Source organism: Sphaeramia orbicularis, unplaced genomic scaffold (genome assembly GCF_902148855.1).
Source record: "Sphaeramia orbicularis unplaced genomic scaffold, fSphaOr1.1, whole genome shotgun sequence".
Taxonomy (NCBI): Eukaryota; Metazoa; Chordata; class Actinopteri; order Kurtiformes; family Apogonidae; genus Sphaeramia; species Sphaeramia orbicularis.
Genome location: NW_021941665.1, coordinates 102,776 through 111,934, shown reverse-complemented (window position 1 = coordinate 111,934; position 9,159 = coordinate 102,776). Strand labels below are relative to the sequence as shown.

Below are 9,159 nucleotides of genomic sequence, written 5' to 3'. Positions count from 1 at the left end.
TTATGTAACTCAAATACATAACAAAAACACCACTGAAATAAACAATACACAAGGAAAAAAAATGAATAAAAAATATGATATAAGTGAAATAATAAACTAAAGTAAGAGCAATAAAATGCAAATCAACTTACAAATCATCAAATACAAATCAAATGATATACAGCCTTACATTTTGTTCAGTTATATAACACAACTATAACACTAGAATAAATGTGTCCTGTTTGTGTACAGTTGTGGTTCTGTGGGGTGGGGAGACGGTGGCTCATTCTCGTGCTCAGGAAGACGCCTGGAGGAAGACACTGGCCTTTCTGTGGGAGAATTTATACGGCAGAAAAAACTCTGCTGTTACCTCCATGTCACACCTGTAACGGAGATCTAATAAAACACAGATACCTTGACTTTAATCTAAATCTAATTCCTAATCTAATTTCTAGTTGAACTTTTCGAACTTTGTATCCTGTGACAGAATACACTGAATGTTTGAAATCATTACAGTCACATACAGAACAGTCAACACATTCCTTCTAATAATTTCTAAATCATTTATCAATGTTTTGATGCTGGATGAATAACAACATATGTTACACATTGATTTCACCTCCGTTGGTCAGAGAGCCCCAGGGGACAGATGCGTGTGTTGGAGTTGACTGACAACCAGACGACAACACTTTATTGTTGTTCGTTCAGTCAAGTAACAACCACCCTGTTCTCTCCAGAGGTCGAAGGTCAGAGGGCGTGTGGGCCATGTGGAGACTGAGTTTTTTCATTTCCGTCATTGTATTTTATTTGCCAATACTTAATGACTTGTGTTTGTTTAAATTGTTTGCATTTCTTAATTGTTTCCTGTAAAGCTTTCTGTAACTTTGCAAACAAAAGTGAAATAAAACTTAAGCTATAATGATGGTAATACAGAGTAATTAGATTTGTTCAGATTTTTTGTCACATGGAAAGTTGGAGCTTTATTAAAAGTTGAAATTAATGGAGTGATATAATTGAAATGTAAGAGGTGTGTCTTGTGTGCCCTGACCAGGGCTACAAATTATGAGCATTTTGGAGTCCACAGGTCACATGACCTGAAAGCTATTAATATAAAACTTTAAAATAAACTTTAAAATAAAAAAATCATATAAAAATCACAGAGGGGCCATAACTGATTTTTTTAGATGTGTCTCATGGTCCTGCAGTAGCCCTACAAATTGTAACAAATTTCAGGTGTACAGTTTACTGGACTTAGAGGCTGTTGGAAAAAAAGAATCTCAAATTTTACTTAATTATTTTTGAAACACTGTATGCTTGACTAGGGCGACACGGTGGTGTGGTGGACAGCACTCGTGCCTCACAGCAAGAAGGTCCTGGGTTCGATTCCAACACCAGTTGACAGGGGGTGGGACCTTTCTGTGTGGAGTTTGCATGTTTTCCCCGTGTCTGCGTGGGTTCTCTCCGGGTACTCCACCATCCAAACACATGCACTGATAGGTTAATGGGTTAATCTAAATTGCCCATAGGTGTGAATGTGAGAGTGATTGTTTGTCTCTATATGTCAGCCCTGCGATGAACTGGTGACTTGTCCAGGGTGTACCCTGCCTTCACCCCTATGTAGCTGGGATAGGCTCCAGTGACCCCCGTGACCCTAATGAGGATAAAGCAGGTTCAGAAAATGAATGAATGTATGCCTAATTAATACTGTGACTGCGCTGCACCAGACCATTTTACATATTTTTATTTTTTCATAAGATTAATACATACTTGATTGAATGGAGAAAATGTTTTTTTCTTTGTGGGGGTCAATTATTGACTGATTGTCCTTTCTAGGCATTATGCTGCAATTGGTAAATAAAGAGAGACCAACAGTATGAACAAGACTCCTTGGTTACATTACAACAACTTTTCAACTTTTTTCATCTTCTTTTCCAGGCAATTAGGAATTGCTTGTTTGTCATTTAAATAAAATGACTGCAAGTGTTAATTATGGAGTCTAATGTAAACCTACACAAAACTAAAAAATTCAGCTCAAATATACTGATAGATTCACATGCTGTGATGACAAACTACTGACATTAGTGGTGCTCATCACATCAGGTCATATTGGTTTGGGCTAGCCTCTAGCTTTATTGATTTAAATTTGAGCCAAATTGGTGTTCGTATGTCTGAAGTGAAGTAATTTTCGTAAAGGTAAAATTGTAGGGGGTGCTATGGCACCAAATTTCAAATTTTTCATATAAATGGGTGTAGGCCTGGGAGATAGACATCTGAGTCAAATTTGAGCCAAATCGGTGTTCGTATGTCCGAACTGAAGCAATTTTATAAAAAAATATTAAAAATTTTTGTAGGGGGCGCTGTAGTACAAAATTTCAGTTTCTTTTGATAAATAGGTGGAGGCCTGGGAGACAGATGTCTGAGTCAAATTTGAGCCAAATCGGTATTCGTATGTCCGAACTGATGTCATTTTTGTAAATGTACATTTGTAGGGGGCGCTATAGTGCGAAATTTCAATTTCTTTTAATAAATGGGTGTAGGCCTTGGAGTTGGACGTCTGAGTCAAATTTCAACCAAATCGGTGTTTGTATGTGTGAGCTGAAGCAATTTTTGTGATGGCAAATTTTCGAAAAAACTTTGCAAAGTTTGCAATGTCATCGCACAAAAACGGTAACACCAATTCAAAGAATTCCGCTAACTGTTGATGCCCCACTTCTCTAGATACTGTACACTGATTTTCAGCTCATTTGGCCAAACGGCTTAGTGGGAGATATTTAAAATACAACGTCAGTGAAAACGCTGACTCAGCATTTTGGAAATTTCAATCCAATATGGCCGAGTAAGGGTTGGTTTTGGGGCGTGGCCATAATAATATTTTTTTGTTTGTCTCCTCATGATGAATCGGTGTACCGATTTTCGTGGCTCTACGACAAACTTTATGTTGGACGTGCTCCCATTGGCGCAATGCATTTCCACTTTTCAAGGGGGCGCTGCCACAACATTTCTTGACCGACATCTACGAAACCTATATGTAAATTCAATTTTGCACATTTCTGAATTTTGGGCAAAATTTGGTGAGTTTTCGTAAATTTTCAGGGGGTCAAAATTGAGCTCAAAGCGCAGGAGAAAGAAACAAAATTAAAGCTGCAAGCGGCATCTAAAGGCCATCGCCACGGGCACATTCAGCAGAAGTATGTCCATCGTTCAGTAGGTGGCGCTCTAGCACCAAATTTCAGTTTCTTCTAATGAATGGGTGTGGGCCTGGGAGATTGACAGCTGATTAAAATTTGAGGGAAATCATTGCTCGTATGTCCGAAGTAAGGACATTTTTGTATAAGTAAATCTGTATGGGGCGCTATGCGGCTAAAATTAAATTTCTTCCATTGAATGAGTGTAGGCCTGCGAGATGTACCACTGAGTCAAATTTGAGCCAAATCGGTGTTCATTTGTCCGAGGTGATGCAATTTTCGTGAAGGTGAATTTGTAGGGGGCGCTATTGAGCGACATAGCAATTTCTTCTGATAAATGGGTGTAGGCCTGGCAGATTGACAACTGATTCAAATTTGAGCCAAATTGGTGTTCATATGTCTGAAGTGAAGTAATTTTCGTAAAGGTAAAATTGTAGGGGGCGCTATGAAACCAAATTTCAAATTTTTCATATAAATAGGTGTAGGCCTGGGAGATAGACATCTGAGTCAAATTTGAGCCAAATCAGTGTTCGTATGTCCGAACTGAAGCAATTTTAATAAAAAAAAAAAAAAATATATATATATATATATATATATATATATATATATATATATATATATATATATTAAAAATTTTTGTAGGGGGTGCTGTAGTGCAAAATTTCAGTTTCTTTTGATAAATAGGAGTAGGCCTGGGAGACAGATGTCTGAGTCAAATTTGAGCCAAATCGGTGTTCGTATGTCTGAACTGATGTCATTTTTGTAAATGTACATTTGTAGGGGGCGCTATAGTGCGAAATTTCAATTTCTTTTAATAAATGGGTGTAGGCCTGGGAGATGGATGTCTGAGTGTAATTTGAGCCAAATCGGTGTTCGTATGTCTGAGCTGAAGCAATTTTTGTAATGGTAAATTTGCAAAGAAACTTAGCAAAGTTTGAGACGTTGTCACACAAAAATGGTGACACCAATCCAAAAAATTCGGCTAACTTTGATGCCCCACTTCTCTAGATACCGTATGCCAATTTTGAGCTCATTTGGCCAAATGGCTTAGTAGGAGATAGTTAAAATACGATGTCAGCGAAAATGCTGACTCAGCATTTTGGAAATTTCAATCCAATATGGCCGACTAAGGGTTGGTTTAGGGGCGTGGCCATAATAATATTTTTTGTTTGTCTCCTCATGATGAATCTGTCTACCGATTTTCGTGGCTCTACGACAAACTTTATGTTGGACGCGCTCCCATTGGCGCAATGCATTTCCACTTTTCAAGGGGGCGCTGCCGCAACATTTCTTTACCGACATCTACGAAACCTATATGTAAATTAAATTTCTCACACTTCTGAATTTTAGACAAAATTTGGTGAGTTTTCGTAAATGTTCAGAGGGTCAAAATTGAGCTCAAAGCGCAGGAGAAAGAAAAATAAGACAAAAAAAAAAAAATAAAATAAATAAATAAAAATAATTAAAACCGCAAGCGGCGTCTAAAGGCCCTTGCCACAAGCACGTCCAGTGGAAGTATGTCCATCGTTCAGCAGGTGGCGCTCTAGCACCAAATTTCAGTGTCTTCTGATGAATTGGTGTAGGTCTGGGAGATTGACAACTCATTCAAATTTGAGGCAGATCTTTTTTCATATGTCCAAACTAAAGAATTTTTATGTAAGTAAATCTGTAGGGGGCACTATGCAGCTAAATTTTAATTTCTTCTGTTGAATGGGGGTAGGCCTGCGAGATGTACCACTGAGTCAAATTTGAGCCAAATCGGTGTTCATATGTCCGAATTAATGCAATTTTCGTGACGGTAAATTTGTAGGGGGCGCTACTGAGTGAAGTGGCATTTTCTTTTGATCAATGGGTGTAGGCCTGGGAGATTGACAACTGATTCAAATTTGAGCCAAATTGGTGTTCGCATGTCTAATATGAAGTAATGTTCATATAGGTAAAATTGTAGGGGGCGCTATGGCACCGAATTTCAAATTTTTCTGATAAATGGGTGTAGGACTAGGAGATGGACATCTGAGTGAAATTTGAGCCAAATCGGTGTTCGTATGTCCGAACTGAAGCAATTTTAATAAAAAAATATTAAAAATTTTTGTAGGGGGCGCTATAGTGCAAAATTTCAGTTTCTTTTGACAAGTACGTGTAGGCCTGGGAGACAGATGTCTGAGTCAAATTTGAGCCAAATCGGTGTTCGTATGTCCGAACTGATGTCATTTTTGTAAATCTACATTTGTAGGGGGCGCTACAGTGCAAAATTTCAATTTATTTCAATAAATGGGTGTAGGCCTGGAAGATGGACGTCTGAGTCAAATTTCAGCCAAATCGGTGTTCGTATGTGTAAGCTGAAGCAATTCTTGTGATGGTAAATTTTCGAAAAAACTTCGCAAACTTTGAAACCTCGTCACACAAAAGTGGTGATGCCAATTCCAAAAATTCGGCTAACTTTTGATGCCCCACTTCTCTAGATACTATACACCGATTTTGAGCTCATTTGGCCAAACGGTTTAGTAGGAGATAGTTAAAATACAACGTTAGCGAAAACGCTGACTCAGCATTTTGGAAAATTCAATCCAATATGGCCGACAAAGGGTTCGTTTAGGGGCGTGGCCATAATAATATTTTTTGTTTGTCTCCTCATGATGAATCTGTGTACCGATTTTCGTGGCTCTATGAAAAACTTTATGTTGGATGCGCTCCCATTGGCGCAATGCATTTCCGCTTTTCAAGGGGGCGCTGCCGCAACATTTCTTTACCGACATCTACGAAATCTATATGTAAATTAAATTTCTCGCACTTCTGAATTTTACGCAAAATTTGGTGAGTTTTCGTAAATGTTCAGAGGGTCAAAATTGAGCTCAAAGCGCAGGAGAAAGAAAAATAAGACAAAAAAATAAAAATAAAAATAATAATAATCTGAGCAAGAACAATATAGCCGTTTCTATGGCAACCACGTATTTGGCCTGATTTGAAAGCTCTCGAGCTCCCCCACATGTCTGTGGGGTCAGATGTCACGTGTCGTGCACTTACACACACGTGACTGACAGGGCCACCTTAACCTAATGGTAGGCCCCGGGGCTGAGGGAGGTGTTGTAGGCCCCCCTGTCCCATCTTTCAAAATTACCAAGCCTCATTATAAAATATAATATCTTGGTAATCTACAACAGCGAGTAGATTGTAACCAAGATGGATGGAAGTTTGACTTCATGATAAAAATTATTGTCACCAACCATCAACTGTCAGGAAAAACAATTATTTAACAGCAGCAACAGATCAAACTATAAAGCCTGAGAACCCATGCACCTGCACATAGGCATAAACTCAACCCCCCCCCCCCCCCCCCCCCAGCTCACACAAACACACACAGCACCATGGACAGTGACATGGAGATAAAGTGCTTCTCCTGTATGGCTTTCAATGGGGAGGAACTTTACAAAGCGCTCTTCTATACAGCCCTCTGGCGATACATAGCACAGAATGAAAGTCAGCGGGTCCAGATGTGGAATATCTGGTGTGGGGTCCACACTGAAAGCAAAATACTTTGCAACTTTCACTCGACTGATATTTTCATCCAGCACCTTCTGTGCCATCAGCTGTATGAATTCCTCACACACATTTAGAGAAAGGCTGGATGGAGTCCCTCTGCTAGCGTTTCCATATTTTTCAAAATGAGCCTTTAAAAAAGGATCAAACTGGCTGATCAGTTCCATACTGCCCAAATCATTTCCATTGTTGGTGTCTCCAAACCTGTGGCTATCACTCTTGAAAGTTAGCCCACGCTCAGCTAAATACTTCACAACAGCAACAACCCTCTGTAGAACCTGTGTCCAATATTCACACTCATCAAACTGTTTTTTTTAGTTCTGAGTCCACTGTCCCACGGCCAGCTGCTTGATTGATATAAGTGATCATGGCCTTTCTGTGGGTGTCACCAGTTTCGTGTTCTGCTGTGCGATCACCTGCATGTTTCCAATCTGAATATCCCCCATTAGCAAATACCGACTTTTCATTTTTCTCACCAAATATCTTGCATGCAAAACAAAACACACTGCCTGCTGATGGTGAATAACAGCCATTCTCTACTAACACACTCTCCGTTATTAGTTTGCGGCTGAAATGAGTTCTAGAACAATCCCGTCTCTGATGCTTGTATACACGCTCTGATGCACACTGTGTCTGGAGTTTGGCTGGTCTCTGGTCCCATTTTCACCCAGTATGCGCGTACCTGTTGCTGGTCAAAGTTGTTTCCCCAACGACCCGGGTCACTGCTGAAAGGTTCATCTGGCTCTCCTCCCCCGCCCTGATGCTTCTGTGTCTCCCCCTCCTTCTCCCCCTCTGTGGCTGTTAACTCCACCTGCACGGGCTGGGGCTTACCAATTGGGATCAATATGCAGCTTCAGACGTGCGTACAGTACGTATAAAAAGATAGACAGGAAAACTGACAAATTACAAATCGATGTTAGTTTTTATGCTTATGGAGTACGTAAAAATGATAGGCCCTTTAAGTCAGTAGGCCCCTGGGCTACAGCCCCGGTTAGCCCGTGCATTAAGGCGGCCTTGGTGACTGACCCCGACTGCGCGTGTCCCATTGACTCCCATTCATTCTGAGCAGGTGTAAATATGCGATTTGTGCACATGTCATGTACATCGTCGGAAAGGTCTCAGTGCCGTGAATGTGAATATGTGTGAGAGTGGCGACAGTGGCGAAAGGCGACCGCGTCACTGGCGATTTCGTCCCCATGCACCCACTGCAGACTCAATAGGCCCTGCGCCGGCTTTACTCGGCTCGGGCCTAATAATAATCTGAGCAAGAACAATATAGCCGTTTCTATGGCAACCACGTATTTGCCTTTTTTTGAAAGTTCTCGAGGTCCCCCACATGTGTGTGGGGTCAGATGTCACCTGTCGTGCACTTACACACATGTGACTGACCCCGAGTGGGCGTGTCCCATTGACTCCCATTCATTCTGAGCAGGTGTAAATATGCGATTTGCGCACATGTCATATACATCGTCGGAAAGGTCTTAGTGCCGTGAATGTGAATATGTGTGAAAGTGGCGACAGTGGCGAAAGGCGACCGCGTCACTGGCGATTTTGTCCCCATGCGCTCACTGCAGACTCAATAGGCCCTGCGCCGGCTTTATTCGGCTCGGGCCTAATAAATAAAAATAATAATAATCTGAGCAAGAACAATATAGCCGTTTCTATGGCAACCACGTATTTGCCCTTTTTTGAAAGTTCTCGAGGTCCCCCCCATGTGTGTGGGGTCAGATGTCACGTGTCGTGCACTTACACCCACGTGACTAACCCCGAGTGTGCGTGTCCCATTGACTCCCATTCATTCTGAGCAGGTGTAAATATGCGATTTGTGCACATGTCATATACATCGTCGGAAAGGTCTCACTGCCGTGAATGTGAAAATGTGTGAGAGTGGCGACAGTGGCGAAAGGCGACCGCGTCACTGGCGATTTTGTCCCCATGCGCCCACTGCAGACTCAATAGGCTCTGCGCCGGCTTTATTCGGCTCGGGCCTAATTAAAATAATAATAATCTGAGCAAGAACAATATAGCCGTTTCTATGGCAACCACATATTTGGCCTTATTTGAAAGCTCTCGAGGTCCCCCACATGTCTGTGGGGTCAGAGGTCACGTGTCGTGCACTTAAACACATGTGACTGACCCCGAGCGCACGTGTCCCATTCACTCCCATTCATTCTGAGCAGGTGTAAATATGCGATTTGTGCACATGTCATATACATCGTCGGAAAGGTCTCAGTGCCGTGAATGTGAATATGTGTGAGAGTGGCGACAGTAGGGAAAGGCGACCGCGTCACTGGCGATTTCGTCCCCATGTGCCCACTGCAGACTCAATCGGCCCTGCGCCGGCTTTACTCAGCTCGGGCCTAAAAATAAATAAAGAAAGAAAAATATAATAAGAATCTGAGCAAGAACAATATGGCCGTTTCTATGGCAACCACATATTTGGCCTTATGTGAAAGCT

At 41.4% G+C, this 9,159-nt stretch overlaps 1 long non-coding RNA gene across 1 annotated transcript in view; it reads right to left on the bottom strand.

Annotated features, from left to right (window-relative positions):
- Positions 1 to 233: 233 nt before the first annotated feature.
- Positions 234 to 9,159, bottom strand: part of LOC115416758 (uncharacterized) — a 26,690-nt gene continuing 17,764 nt past the window's right edge. The window contains exon 3 of the long non-coding RNA XR_003935019.1: positions 234 to 411. This is a non-coding gene — a long non-coding RNA (uncharacterized LOC115416758). The remainder of the gene's footprint in view (positions 412 to 9,159) is intronic.